Here is a 13,554-nt window from a genome sequence, read left to right on the forward strand (position 1 = left end):
TAGTCTTTTCCCAGAAGCAGATGGCCTCTTGGGAGAGATAATACCAGACTTGATGTAACAATCCACTGGGGTAAATTTAGTTTTTATTCTGCAGTGGAACTGAAGAGAAACTAAGATTTTGGATGACTGTCAGGAACCGAAGTTTACCCCACAGTAAACCAAGGTTTTAAACATTAAGCCGGAACAATTGATTGAAGGGTCCACATCAGATACCCTCCATTCGTTTCCATGAGATAAAAAAGAAGTGGGAGATCAGATTGGTCTACTCTTGGTGTCTGCCCACACTGACAAGCTTCCTCTGATTTCAGGCCCTAAATGCAGGGGTCAGTTTCACTTAGAGGAGCCATCCCTCTCAGCTTCATTGTGCCTTCAGAACAGAAAGCATACTAGGTTCTGTAAAAAGTGGATGAAACCACTTTTTCTGTAAAATGCAAGAATTGCACCCATGAATACTAGTGACAGTTCCTCACTTTATCACATAGTAGAATAACAGCTAACATTTACTGAGCATTTCATGTGTCAGCCACTGTTGTAAGAATGTTTTATGTGTTAATTCCTTCAATCCTCCTATAATCCACAAGGTACGATACTACTATTATCCCCATTGTGTTCACATGTATTTGCTTTCCAGAATAACGTATATTAAATATAAATGTAGTAAAAACTTTACTCTTTTAAATTTAGTATAATTGACCTATTGTATTATTTTTTCCATCTAAAATGAAAGATTTCCTCATTCATTAGGAAATTGCCTTCCTTCATGGGGAAGAAGAATGATAAATGGCTTCTTTCTGATGACTTTTTCAGAATATCAAGAACAAAAATTGACGGATTAAAATATGTGAAGTTTTTAAAAATGCTGGTAAATTTCCAAGTTGTCGATTTGATTACAGCATTGTTTCATAATAGAAATGTTATCTCTGGCCACTCCTAAATATAAGTATGTAACGACCCCAACACTTTAGATTACAGTAATTCTAAATTTATACCAAGCCACAGTCCTAATGATCAATACCTGATTTGGATCTAAAACAACCTACCTAGCCATATGTTAAAGTCTTTCTGTGTTTGTTCAAAACTGCCAACGCCAACTTAAATCAGACAACCAAAACAAATCTAAATGACGCACACAGAGACGCACACCTTCTCTTTACTAAATATATCTTGGTTGCCTCTTAAACCTTTGTTCTCATGAAATAAATACTGATCTTTAGGTGTAAGGAATTCAGTCTCCAAACAAATCAAAGGTGGGCTAAAATAAACTAAACCCAGTATCGGCTTTCAAATGTCCATTTGTTGAGTTCTTAACAGTATTTTATTCTTAGTGAGTTTGGGAGTGGGCTCCAAGGGTATGAAAAGAAGCTTTAGGAAAACATACCCCTCAGTAAATTGGGACCCCCCTTAGAAGGAAGTGTGGATCTCTGGGCGAGAAGAGCATTGTTCCCCGACTGTGCTAGCTATGGGATGGTTAGGTCCCTTGCAGATTATCACTATTTGTTGAATATAAGTGTAACAGTCCCTGGAAATTCTATATATGTTAATGTTGGTAATGACCTCTTTACTATGTTGACCTACCTAGAAGAAGACAACACTGAAAGCGCAATTTGGTGGCATGGGAAATACCTTTGTTCTCAGTAACCCGTGTCTTGGCTGTTTGTGGAACAAGATTCCACCGTTAGCTAATCTGAAGTAGAACTATTACACTTACTTCTTGGTTCATATATGGTAATGGACTATACTTTAGGTTACATTAAAACTTGGAATCATTGGCTACATCTGATTAATATTTAGCCCCATGTGAAGAGAGAATGAGATAACTAACGGGCCTACAGAGCTACCAAAACCTCCCTCTTCTAGTTTCATCCAGGTTTGCCAGGGGATGCATCCAAGCCCCAACCAAATCTAAGAGGCAGTCCAGGCTGTCAGTATCAGAAATGAGGTCATGGCTGAGAGAGAACACTAAACAGATCTGCACTGATGTTCATCTTAAGCTGATTAAACTCTCTTGTAGGTGGATTCTTTATAGCAGCAACAAAAAGAGCCTTGCCTGAATTTTTGTCCCTGGCAGATGCTTACAGTAAAACTCCTTACTGCTTGTGACAGGCTACGTGCACCTTTGCACTAGGTGTTCCCTCTGCCTGAGCAGTTCCTACCCCAGTTACCCACATGGCTTGCTCCCTCATTTCCTCCAGGTCTTCACTCAGATGTCATCACCTTCACAATGAAAGCTTTTCTGAAAACTCTTTTTTAAAATGGCAAGCACCCCCTAGATGTTCCCTACTCTCTTACTTTTTTTTTTCCCCAGAGCACACACCACCCACCTATTGTATATTTTAATTATTTTTTGTTCTGTCCGTGTAGAATGTAAGAGCCATGAAGGCAAGATTTTTATCTGTTTTATTACTGCTGAATCTCCACAATAGTGCTTGGTACCTGGTAGACAATATTTGCTCAATGTTGTTGAAAAGAGTAGCAAATTTTAACCAGTGCTTGTCCCATGAACTAAACTGTGCCTTTCATCAGAAAAAAAAAATTGATAATAAGAAGTATATCACTGTTGCAAAGACATAGCCACAAAGTAGAAAAATGTTCCATGTGGCTTTTGTAAACTATACAGATATTTGCCCTGGGGCCAGCATTCAAAAGGAAAGCATATCTTGTATTATGATCCTTATACAGGCAAAGTGAAAAATACTAGTCCTAAGAGGGGTGGGATAGGGAGGGTGGGAGGGAGGGTGACGCAAGAGGGAAGAGATATGGGAACATATGTATATGTATAACTGATTCACTTTGTTATAAAGCAGAAACTAACACACCATTGTAAAGCAATTATACTCCAATAAATGTTTAAAAAAAAAAATACTAGTCCTAGTGGCTCTTGGAGGCTCATCAGATGTTGAAAATGGAAACTGAAATTGGTAATGGAGAAAAGGCAGTTGAAATTTGCAGGAAAAAAAAATAACCAACTGAAACTGACAGAGAAGGACAGTTGAGGAGGATCACTTAGAGAGTGACATCTGCTGATATGTAGTTAGTTCTATCTCTCTGTTAGGAGCAATTCTCAAGAGGCCTGTGTAAGGAAACTGAAAAATATATATATTTAATTCAGTAGAAAGGAACATTTCATGTAAATAATAAATATTTTACCTTGTTTCTTTCCCCCCCAGCTTTATTGAGATATAGTTGACATAAAAGATTGTGTAAGTTTAAGGTGTGTAATGTAATGATTTGATATGGGTATTTAGTGCAAAATGATTAACACGATAAGGTTACTTAACACATCCATCACCTCACATCGTTATAAACGTTTTTTATGATGAGAACTTTTAAAATCTATTCTCTTAGTAGCTTTTAAATATACAATATAGTATTGTTAACTATAGTCACCATGCTGTACATTACGTCCCCGGAACTTATTCATCTTATAACTTGAAGTTTGTACCATTGACCACCCTCACCCATTTCCCCCACTCCCCAGCCCCTGCCCCTATTCTCTGTTTATATGAGTTTGGATTTTTTTAGATTCCACATGTAAGTGAGGTCATATAGTGTTTGTCTTTCTCCATCTGACTTACTTCACGTATCATAATGCCCTCAAGGTTCATCCATGTCATCACAAATGGCAGGATTTCATTCTTTTTATGGCTGAATAATATTCCTTTGTGTATATATACCACAATTTTTTTCCATTCATCCATCAGTGGACACTTCGGGTTATTTTCATATCTTGGCTGTGGTAAATAGTGCTGCAATGAACATGGGAATGCACATATCTCTTTGAGATATTGATTTCATTTCCTTCAGATATATACCCAGAAGTGGGATTGCTGGATCATATGGTAGTTCTATTTTTAAGTTTTTGAGGAACCTCCATAATGTTCTACATAGTGGCTGCACCAGTTTACAATCCCATCAACAGTGCGCAAGGGTTCCCATGTCTCTATATCCTCACCAGTACTTATTATTGCTTAACTGTTTGATAATAGCCATTCTAACAAGTGTGAGGTGGTATCTCATTTCGGTTTTAATTTGTATTTCTCTGATGATTAGTGCTGTTGAGCACCTTTTCATATACCTGTTGACCGTTTGAATATCTTCTTTGGAAAAAATGTCTATTCAGATCCTTTGCCCATTTTTAATTGGATTGTTTGGGTTTTTTGCTATTGCATGAGTTGCTTATATATTTTGGATATGAACCCCTTATCAAATATGTTGTTTGCAGATATTTCTCCCATTCTGTGTGTTGTCTTTTCATTTTTGTTGATTGTTTCTTTTGCTGTGCAGAAGACTTTTTAGTTTGATGTAGTTTCACTTGTTGATTTTTGCTTTTGTTGTGATGCTTTGGGTGTCATAACCATAAAATCCTTGATAAGACTAATGTCAAGGAGCTTTTCCCTATGCTTTTTTTTTTTTTTTAAAGATTTAACTTTATTTTTGGCTGCGCTGGGTCTTCGTTGCTGTGCACGGGCTTTCTCTAGATGTGGCAAGCAGGGGCTCTTCCTCATTGCGGTGCACGGGCTTCTCCTTGTGGTGACTTCTCTTGTTGAGGAGCACAGGCTCTAGGCGTGTGGGCTTCAGTAGTTGTGGCACGTGGGCTCAGTAGTTGTGGCACACAGGCTCTACAGCGCAGGCTCAGTAGTTGTGTTGCACGGGTTTAGTTGCTCCGCAGCACGTGGGATCTTCCCGGACCAGGAATCGAACCCGTGTCCCCTGCATTGACAGGCAGATTCTTATCCACTGCGCCACCAGGGAAGTCCCTATGCTTTGTTTTTAAAAGAAGTTCAGAAGAAGCAAGAGAAAGAGGGGGTATCTTTTTTTTAACTGATAAATATCAAAAGAGTAAGTATGCAATTATTCGTACCTGGATAGAAAATAGTGATGAGGACCACCAATTTTTCAGCTTTCATCTCCACAGCAATTCCTATCGCCAGCTATGATGCCAGGGGTACATCCCCTAAGCTGATACACAAGTAGAGTTTTATCATTTAACTAAAAGACTATATTGTACAAAGCCAACACATTCAGAGGCTAAATAAAGATTTGGGGACCAGAAAACTGCAAATATTCTCTCTTTGCTGTGACATTTCATTTGTTTTAGTTCCAAACATGGTGTCAACAGTACATGAGAGCAGTAGTGGTCCTATGAAGAGACTGTGCTTGATTATCATAATACTATTTTTTTTAAGTGAGAGTTTAGAGTGATTAAAATGTGTCGATTAATTTCCTCCTCTGTGACTGAATTTTACTTTTTACCACATAAGTGTGTTGAGTGACTGTTGTTAAGGTGCAATCAACTCATCAGCAGTGCTTGACTAGAGAAGTTATTAAAATTATTTTAAACTTTTTATAGCACAGTGACCTACCAAGCATCCTATTGAAGAGGTTTCCAGTGTCCTACCAAGCATCCTATTGAAAAGGTTCATATTAATATATTTAATAGGCCTACATGAGGATTTAATAGCAATAATACTAGCATCAGGCCTTAGTAACTCCTCATCAAGTCACTTATTAAATGCCTTCAAAGTGCGACGCTCTTGTATACTCTGTAAGGGATCCTTGTTTTCACACTTTGGTAAATTGTAGTCTCTCAGAGGTAAAAAGGTAATTTCTACAGATAAAGGTAGAAACCATGTCTAAACACAGGTCTTCCATAAGAGAGATGCAAATAAAGCCAATGGAAGCAATGGGAGGGAAAGATCACTTTTGAGGAAAGGCTTCAGGAAAGAAGAGTATGAGGAAATCTTGTCACTAGGGATACACCGGATGTGTTAGGAGACGATCGAGCAGTCTGCCTCGACTGATGGTAAATGGAAGATAAGTCTTGGTCTGTTGATGACATGTCATGGAGGTTGCCAGGCAAGGCTTGCCCTTTATCGAGTCTGCAGGGAGGAGCTGTTGAAGATTCTTGAGCGGGTGGGGAGAACATGAATGGAGCTGGGCTTTTTGAATATTAATGCAAGAATAGTTTACAACCTGGATGGAGACTGTAAACTGGAAGATGATTTAGTAGACTTTGAGAATAGTCCATGGGAGTTTAGGTAATGAGAGTTAGGAGAATGATAGGGGACATGGAGGGGAGGAAAAGATGCAGGTGATATTCCTTCTTAGCTGATGGACCTTGAAAGTAGGACGTCAGACAACTCTGAAGCTTCAGGCTTGGATGCCTAAGAGGATAGTGGTGGCTTTAACAGGAATAGGGAGCCAAGAGAAGGAGTAGGTTTGGGAGAAGATAATGAGCTCATCTATAAATAAGAGAACCAGAGGATACTCAAGTGGAGACAGTTTTTTCCTTTGTTTTATTGAGATATAATTGACATATAGCACTGTATAAGTTTAAGGTTTACAGCGTAAAGACTTGACTTACCTATATTATGAAATGTTTACCATAACTAGTTAACATTCATCATCTGATTTTGATACAAGGGGAAAAAAGAGAAAAAAAATCGTTTGGAGTTTTTAAGAGCAGTTTTTAAATGATAGTTGAGAAGAGCATAGGTATGGTTTGGGGGGTTATCCATGTACATATGATAGTTGAAGCCATGGGCACAAATGAAGTTGACGATGGAGAAAAATATAGAAATAAAGAAAAACAGGATCAAGGACAAAATTTTGAGAAATTATACATTAGTGGAGGAGGAAAAGTAAGCAAATAAACAAACAATCCAAAGAAAACAAAACTAGGAAAGAAGGCAGAAGGGAAGAACTTCTTAATTAAAGAATTTGGTGTCTCAGAGGATGTTTGGCAGATGTCTGTGGGACATCTGGGAGCTCACGTCCCCTTCTCTAAGAACTAATCCTCCGCCAACACACAGAGGGTTTGGGCCTGACAGCTATGTTTGTACAATTTGACCTTGTTCTTCTGACCATGGTTGGTTTGACCTGAGTTCGATAACTGACCAAAGCTGCACCAGTCAGGTTTTCTCCCCTGGGAATTTGGAATTAAGAAATACAATGTTATTCTATTAAGGGCATGAACTGGGTGATCACAGAAACCTGTGCATGGGGTGGCCATCTTCTGTCACAGAAACAGAAAAGTGGAGGAAACCTGCCTTCTGAAAGAAACGAATGAAGTGACTTGCAGAAAATCAAAATGAGAACAGATGACCTGAGAGAGAGAGAGAGAAACTGAGAGTATGTTTATTTTCCCATGACGACTATTTTCTGTCTTATCCCTTTTCTTCAATCTTCTAAAACCATCCCCACACCTGCCTACCCTGATGCGACTCCAGTATATTCCTACCATCAAATCTACAAATCTTTTGGCATTTGGACCCATCTCTCCTTTCTTTCTTCCTCTCCTATCAAAAGCTATTCCTCTACTTATGATTTAAATTCCTTCCCCTCTTCTTAGGGGTTTCATTTCTTCAGTTATTCCCTTCCTCTTGTTCATCATCAAATTCTTGATTATCCCCAATATGTATAAACATGCTCCATCCTAACATTTAGAAAAAAACAAAGATTCTTATGCTATCCCTTTCCATCTGTAATACTAGTTCTCTGATCCATTCACAGCAAACCTTCTTGAGAGAGATGTCTACAGGTTAACTCTGATTTCCTATTCAATCTACTCGAATCTGACTTCCACCCCCACCACGCCAATGAAAACTGCTAATCCATGTTGTCAACAGCCTCCATATCGCTGGACCCAATGGATGTTCCTTGGACCTCATCCTACTCCAACTTTTCGCAGTTTTCAACACAGTTGGTCAGGCTCAACTTCTTGAAAACAAAATCTCTTCTATTGGCTGGTCTGTCTCCTAATTCTTTAACCACTGCTGTTCAGTGACCTTCAGGGGTTTTTCCTCCTCTAATGCCCTCTAAAAACTGGGCTCTATTCTCTGCTTTCTTCTCTGTGAACTCACCTTCTTGATAATCTCAGTCATTCCCATAGCTTTAAATACTAAAAATGGTAACAAATTCCCAAATTAATCTCTTTAGCCTAGACATTTCCTCCAAAATCTGTATTCAGATATTCATTTGTCTGTATGACATGTCAAGTCTCCGTGAATATCTGAAATTAATGTATCTGAAATAGAACTAAACTCTCAATTTCTATAAACCTGCTTTCCTCCCCTCACTATTAAAAAGAAATTCTATCTTTACTTTTTCCCACTTCAGTAAATGTTATCACCATTCACCCAGTTATTGTAAACAAGACAACCCAGGCAATATTCTTGATTTTTCCCTCTCCTTCCCTCCCCAACTCTGACCTATCAGCTGGTCCTCTTATTTGCTCCTCATGAATAGATGTGTAGTCCATCCACTTCTCTCCATCTCCTCTGCTACTACATTAAACCAAACTGCCATCATCTCTTACCTGAGCTATTGCTATAGCTGCCAACTGGTCTTCTACTTCTACCTTCTACTCTTGCCTCCTTTCATCTATTTTCTGCTCATCAGTCCGGGTAAACCTGGAAATACATTGGACCCTGTTGTTTCCTGCTTAAATCAGTTCAATGTTTTCCAATTAGTTTGCAATGAGATCCAAATTCCTTTAAATACTTAAAAGGCCTGGCCTGCTCTGGCTTCTGCCTCCTCCTCCAACCTTACCTCCCTCTATTCTCCCCCTCACCCTTTAAGTTCCAGCCACAGTGGCCTCCTTTCACTTCCCCTGAAACACCACTGCAGGGCCTGCACACAGGTGTATCCTCAGCCTAAAACACTCCTTCCACAGCCCCAATCCTCAGTTGCCCTGAGTGGCTCCCTCCCATTCTTCAGATCTCAGTTTAAATGCCTTGTCTTCAGAGTATCCTTTCTGAGTCCTTGCCTATCACTAATAATCTATAACAATGTATCATTAGGTCAGTTTGTTTCATCTGTAGCGCTCATTATACGGTGTAAATACACATTTGTTTATCTGTTTATGTAAGCCTTCCCCACTAGATTATAAAGTCTCTCAAGGCAGGGACCTTGTCTCTTCTGTTTACTACTTGGTCACTGAACACCTAGGAGTGCCTGGAATATAGCAGGTGCCCGAGAATTATTTGTTAAAACTTTATTGGTTACTGATAGCTTCCTAGTTCCTGATGCTAATCCTTGAGCAGCCCTATTATACTTTCTGTGAGAGAGTTTCTTTGGTCTTATATTACCCTCCCCCTTGCTGTTTCAATCATTTGAATAGGTTTCTGTTCTTATAGTTAAATGATCACTAATTGATAAAGTTTTTAAAAGGATGTGGTGATCAGCAATGTCAAAAGCTGTTAGATGGGGAAGAAGGTTAAGGGCTAAGCAAAGTCATTGGATCTCATCACTGGAAATCTTCACACCAATAGTGTCCATAAAATGTGGCTCTGTGGAAGCCAGGGTACAGTTGGGTTGATGAGAAGGGTGAGAAGATGAATGCAAGTAATGTAGAATTCTCTTTTTGAGAAATTTGACAGTAAACATAAGGCATGAAGTAAAATGGGATCTTGGGGTTCATCAGAGTCCAAGAAAGTATATGTTGCTTTAGTTTAAAAAGAATAGGGAAGAAACGTCTACTGATATGCCAATAGAAGCCAAAAGAGAAAAAAATGAAGTTGGAATGAGGAGGATTAATAGATTTAGTTTCCATGAGGCAGTAGAGGATTTGATCAAGAGCACAAGTTTGACAAAACGGGACAATGTTTCCCCCTCCATTTACAGGAGGAAGGGACGTTAAGAGAGTGAAGGTAAAGAAAAAATTTATGTAGAGCTAAGGAAGTTGAGCATGGCCATTTGAGGAGGTAACAATGTCATCTACAACTGGTTGTCAAGGGGAATCTCTGGAAAGACTTTTCCAGACCACACCTCCATCCCTTTACTCCATGACCTCCCTACCCAAGATGGTAGGTGCTCTCCACTGCAACTGCCGCAGACACTCACTGCTGCTGAGGGCCACAGTGGTTGGTGGGAATGTGCCTTATTTCTTAGGTGGGGTGGAACAGAAAAAAAGCCTGCGATCACTGAGGAGAGGGGTAGTCAGAAGGGAATATTAGGGTTTGAAGAGCTCTGACATCATGAGGAATACGACAAGGACATAGAATTGTTTTCCAAACATATATCTCATCAGGCATTCCTGGGGCCCTTCTAAAAATACAGATTTCAGCCTCATTCCCTAGGGAGTCTAATTCAGCAGGTCTGGGAGCAGGAGAGGTAGGATTGTATAATTTTTAACAAGTTCCGCAGGTGATGTTTATGATTTGGCAAATTTGGGAAACAGTGGATTAGAAATGAATAAAAGTGCACTAAATTTAATTGCAGGCCCCACATATTTTCTCAGTGTTTAGCCAAATACAAAGAGATGTTGATAACTGACGTCAATTCGTGGAAATTACCCAAATAAAACGGTTTTCAGTGGATTGGTATCTAATTCTATGGTTCCAAATAATCTGCAGCGATATTTAAAATGTAAGACTAGTATATGGATATTTCTTTATAGAGAATTTCATTGAGGAAAAGGTAAATGGAATGGACCAGCTAACAGTTATTATTCATAATATAATAACAAAGTCAGATGTTTTAAAGCCTGTTCTGCTTCTAGTTTGCTTACCTCCCAAATTAATAAGCTAAACATAATAAAAATCTAAGAATGTAACTTGATCTTACCCATTCCTAACATTCTTAAAGGAGATCTTTAGCCCAATAGCACTAGAGCTTCTGAGAGCAGATTCAGATCCATTTAAAATATTTTTTCCATTCCTTCCCAGAAAGAGTTATTTGTATTGATATACAACAGTTGGGCCCCAGACCACTTACTGGGACCACAGGGCCTCACTAATTTGTACCAGTTTTCCTCTATTCTAGTTGGTCCTGACCATCAGGTATAAATTAGTGCTAAATCAATATTAGCTGATACTTCCCCAGGTGTGGGAAGTATGGAAACCCTATCACATGAGCAAACACAGCCCTTCTTGGCTACATTTAAAATAAGGTGGTTATTATTACACTGTATGGGGAAAAGCCTTTTTTTTTTTTTTTTTAAAGAAATCTCATGCCACCTTAATTTGCATTAACTTGATAGACTGATATCAATAGTCGGAATCAATATTCAATTGTTATAGTTTCCCTACCACCCTTCACACTTCCTTCATTCTTTCAGGGAGGCTTCTTCTGCCTTCCTGTTTCTTCCCACCTCCAGCCATGCCATATACCCCTCACCATTTTTCCTTTCTAGTACTACTTACTCATCCGGTTGAGTAGAGAAGCCAAAGGTGACTTAGTTTACATACCTGCTTTAATTGCTCACCTTGGGTGGAGCAGTGTCTTAAACTTCAGTTTTGCCACAGCACCATTACTCAGTAAGGTATTTATACAAGTGTCATTTAATCACATGAAAATAAACAAGGCACTTAAACTTGTTATTGAGAAAGAAGCTTTAGGCTTTAGCTGCCCACTCTCCTTACTCAAGGGCCAATCTCACCTCACTTATTCTTAGAAAACTTTTAAGCAGTTTTCCCTAAAGAAAATCAGGCAGAGCAAAGTACTGTGAGTCAGGTTTAAGCTACCCTTACCTTTGAAAGAAATGGTTCCTTTGTTAATTATCAATAACAAGGAATCTTGTCATTTCTCCCAATATTTCCAAGTCATAGCTACTCATAGCGGAGCTATGCATTTAATGCATTCATAAATATTGAAAGCATATATGTTCAGTATTTAACCATAGATGAAAACAGAAACAAATATTTAACATTCCAAAGAAATGGTGTAACTCTACATGATTTTTTATTTTCTATATCCTGAATTGTATAGAAATTTCATAGTATTTTTAAAGCACTTTCATAAATATGACCTTTTTGCTTGTAATAATTCTGTGAGGTAGTTATACTATTTCCATTTTACAGATGGGAAAATTGAGGCTTGAAGCTTTGGCCAGGGTCACAGCACATGAGAGATTCAGAGCTGGGAATCAGCTCTCCTGACTCCAGGCCCAGTGTTTTTCCCTCTATAAAAATTGCCTTTATAGCAGAAGAGTCAGGGATATGTTCACTCAGTAATAGAGAAGTATGGATCTTTTCCACCCCTAGTCATTGAAGGACCTATGAGCTGATAGTGTATGTGAGAGAGGACACTTCCTGCCTGAAAGATCGATTACTTACATTCAGAGCAACCTGATGTTGCACTCTGATAGGAGAAGGACCTGTCTAAAAGGTCCTAATTGCTTAAAACATCCAGAGTTCCCAATAGGAAGACAGGGTGTGTTAATTATATATCTTGCTTTTGGCTTATCTTCTCCATATCCTCACCCTCACAGATGTCTTTCAAACATTGGTAATTACAGCTTTCAGAGCCAAAGCCTACAAACTCATAATCCACACAGATGACATACTAAAATCTACTCAAATATGTAAGGCTGAAGAAAGTTTCAGTGCTACTGGACTCACATTAAAAAAAAACTGCTTACAAAAGAGGTAGCCTTTATTTCTCTGTCACTACTGCATAGATGTGTAATGGTTTCTTGTTGATCTGTGAGGGTGCATATTAACTCATTTGCCTCTAAATGTAATCAGTAACTTAAGAATAAAGTACACATGCAGATGACAAGACCATATGATTAAAAGCAAATAGTCTGACATTGGAAAACGGATCCAAATTAATGAAACTAACTTGAAACAATGAAGGAACTGCTTCTAAGCAAGAGGAAGAATCAGTATCAAGAAATAAATGCAACACAGGAAAGCAGTTGTCCTTGTCATGCTGGCCTATAAATGGAACCTGAATTAATAACATCATAATCTCTAAAGAATTCAGCAAGTTCTTGCTATAGTGGCAGTGAGATAATATATAAAGTATGGTGGAATTTCCCACCATCTGTATCACTGAAGAGACCAATGGTAATATATCCTGTGTAATTTGGTGTCCCACAATTTAGGAGGGTCTGAATGTTTAAAGAATTATTAAAGTAGTCTCTAGAAAAAGTCGAACTAGTTCAGAGGACTTAATAGTGATCTTCAGGTTTATTTAGTGCCATAAATATGGTATGTGCATTTTCTTTTTTTAATTGTAGAAAGAATGCAAGGAAATCTTACAGATTTGAGAAAGACAGGGTAAGTAAAAAGAACTAGCATATGTTCAACATCTACACTGTGCAGGGCACTCTATGTACATCATCTCATGGAATCTTCCAGAAACCCTGCAGTGGAATCCTCATAGAAACTGAGAATAAGAGAGAGTAATAAACTCAAAGATCAGAGGCCTTTATCTGGTATTTGGTCCTAGGGTCTATGTACCTTCAGAGCCTGTACTCCTGACACCAAGTCTCTGTTAATACTACAGTGGGTAAGGTTATTGATCTTCTTCCCTCATTAAATTCAAGATAGTTTCTAGAAAGATATATCTGGGACAGTGATATATTCCTATCTAGAAATAGGAAAATGGACTAAATTCCTCTGAGGTTGCCTTTAGCCCTGTAATTTTAGATTAAAATTCAGATCAATAGAGATTTAGTCCAAGGCTTTTATTGAGCACATTATTATAATTTTTTAATCATTAAAGATCTAAAACCTATAACATGAGTAAGACTTTAGGAATTTATATTTAAAGTTTTTCCACCTACTTACATGTCCAACAATAAGGAATTGGTCCAATAATTAAGAG

The 13,554-nt window shown here is 38.4% G+C and overlaps 2 long non-coding RNA genes across 2 annotated transcripts in view; both read left to right on the forward strand.

Annotated features, from left to right (window-relative positions):
* LOC309665576 overlaps positions 1-13,554 on the forward strand; it is a 218,700-nt gene that overhangs the window by 32,657 nt on the left and 172,489 nt on the right. The gene's annotated exons all lie outside the window — the stretch shown is intronic.
* LOC309665620 lies at positions 5,294-6,227 on the forward strand. The gene is made up of 2 exons (XR_014266583.1): positions 5,294-5,382; positions 5,418-6,227. It is a non-coding gene; the product is annotated as an uncharacterized lncRNA (long non-coding RNA).

The sequence above is a fragment of the Balaenoptera physalus genome, assembly GCF_965194825.1.
Source record: "Balaenoptera physalus genome assembly, chromosome: 8".
In the NCBI taxonomy this organism is placed as follows: Eukaryota; Metazoa; Chordata; class Mammalia; order Artiodactyla; family Balaenopteridae; genus Balaenoptera; species Balaenoptera physalus.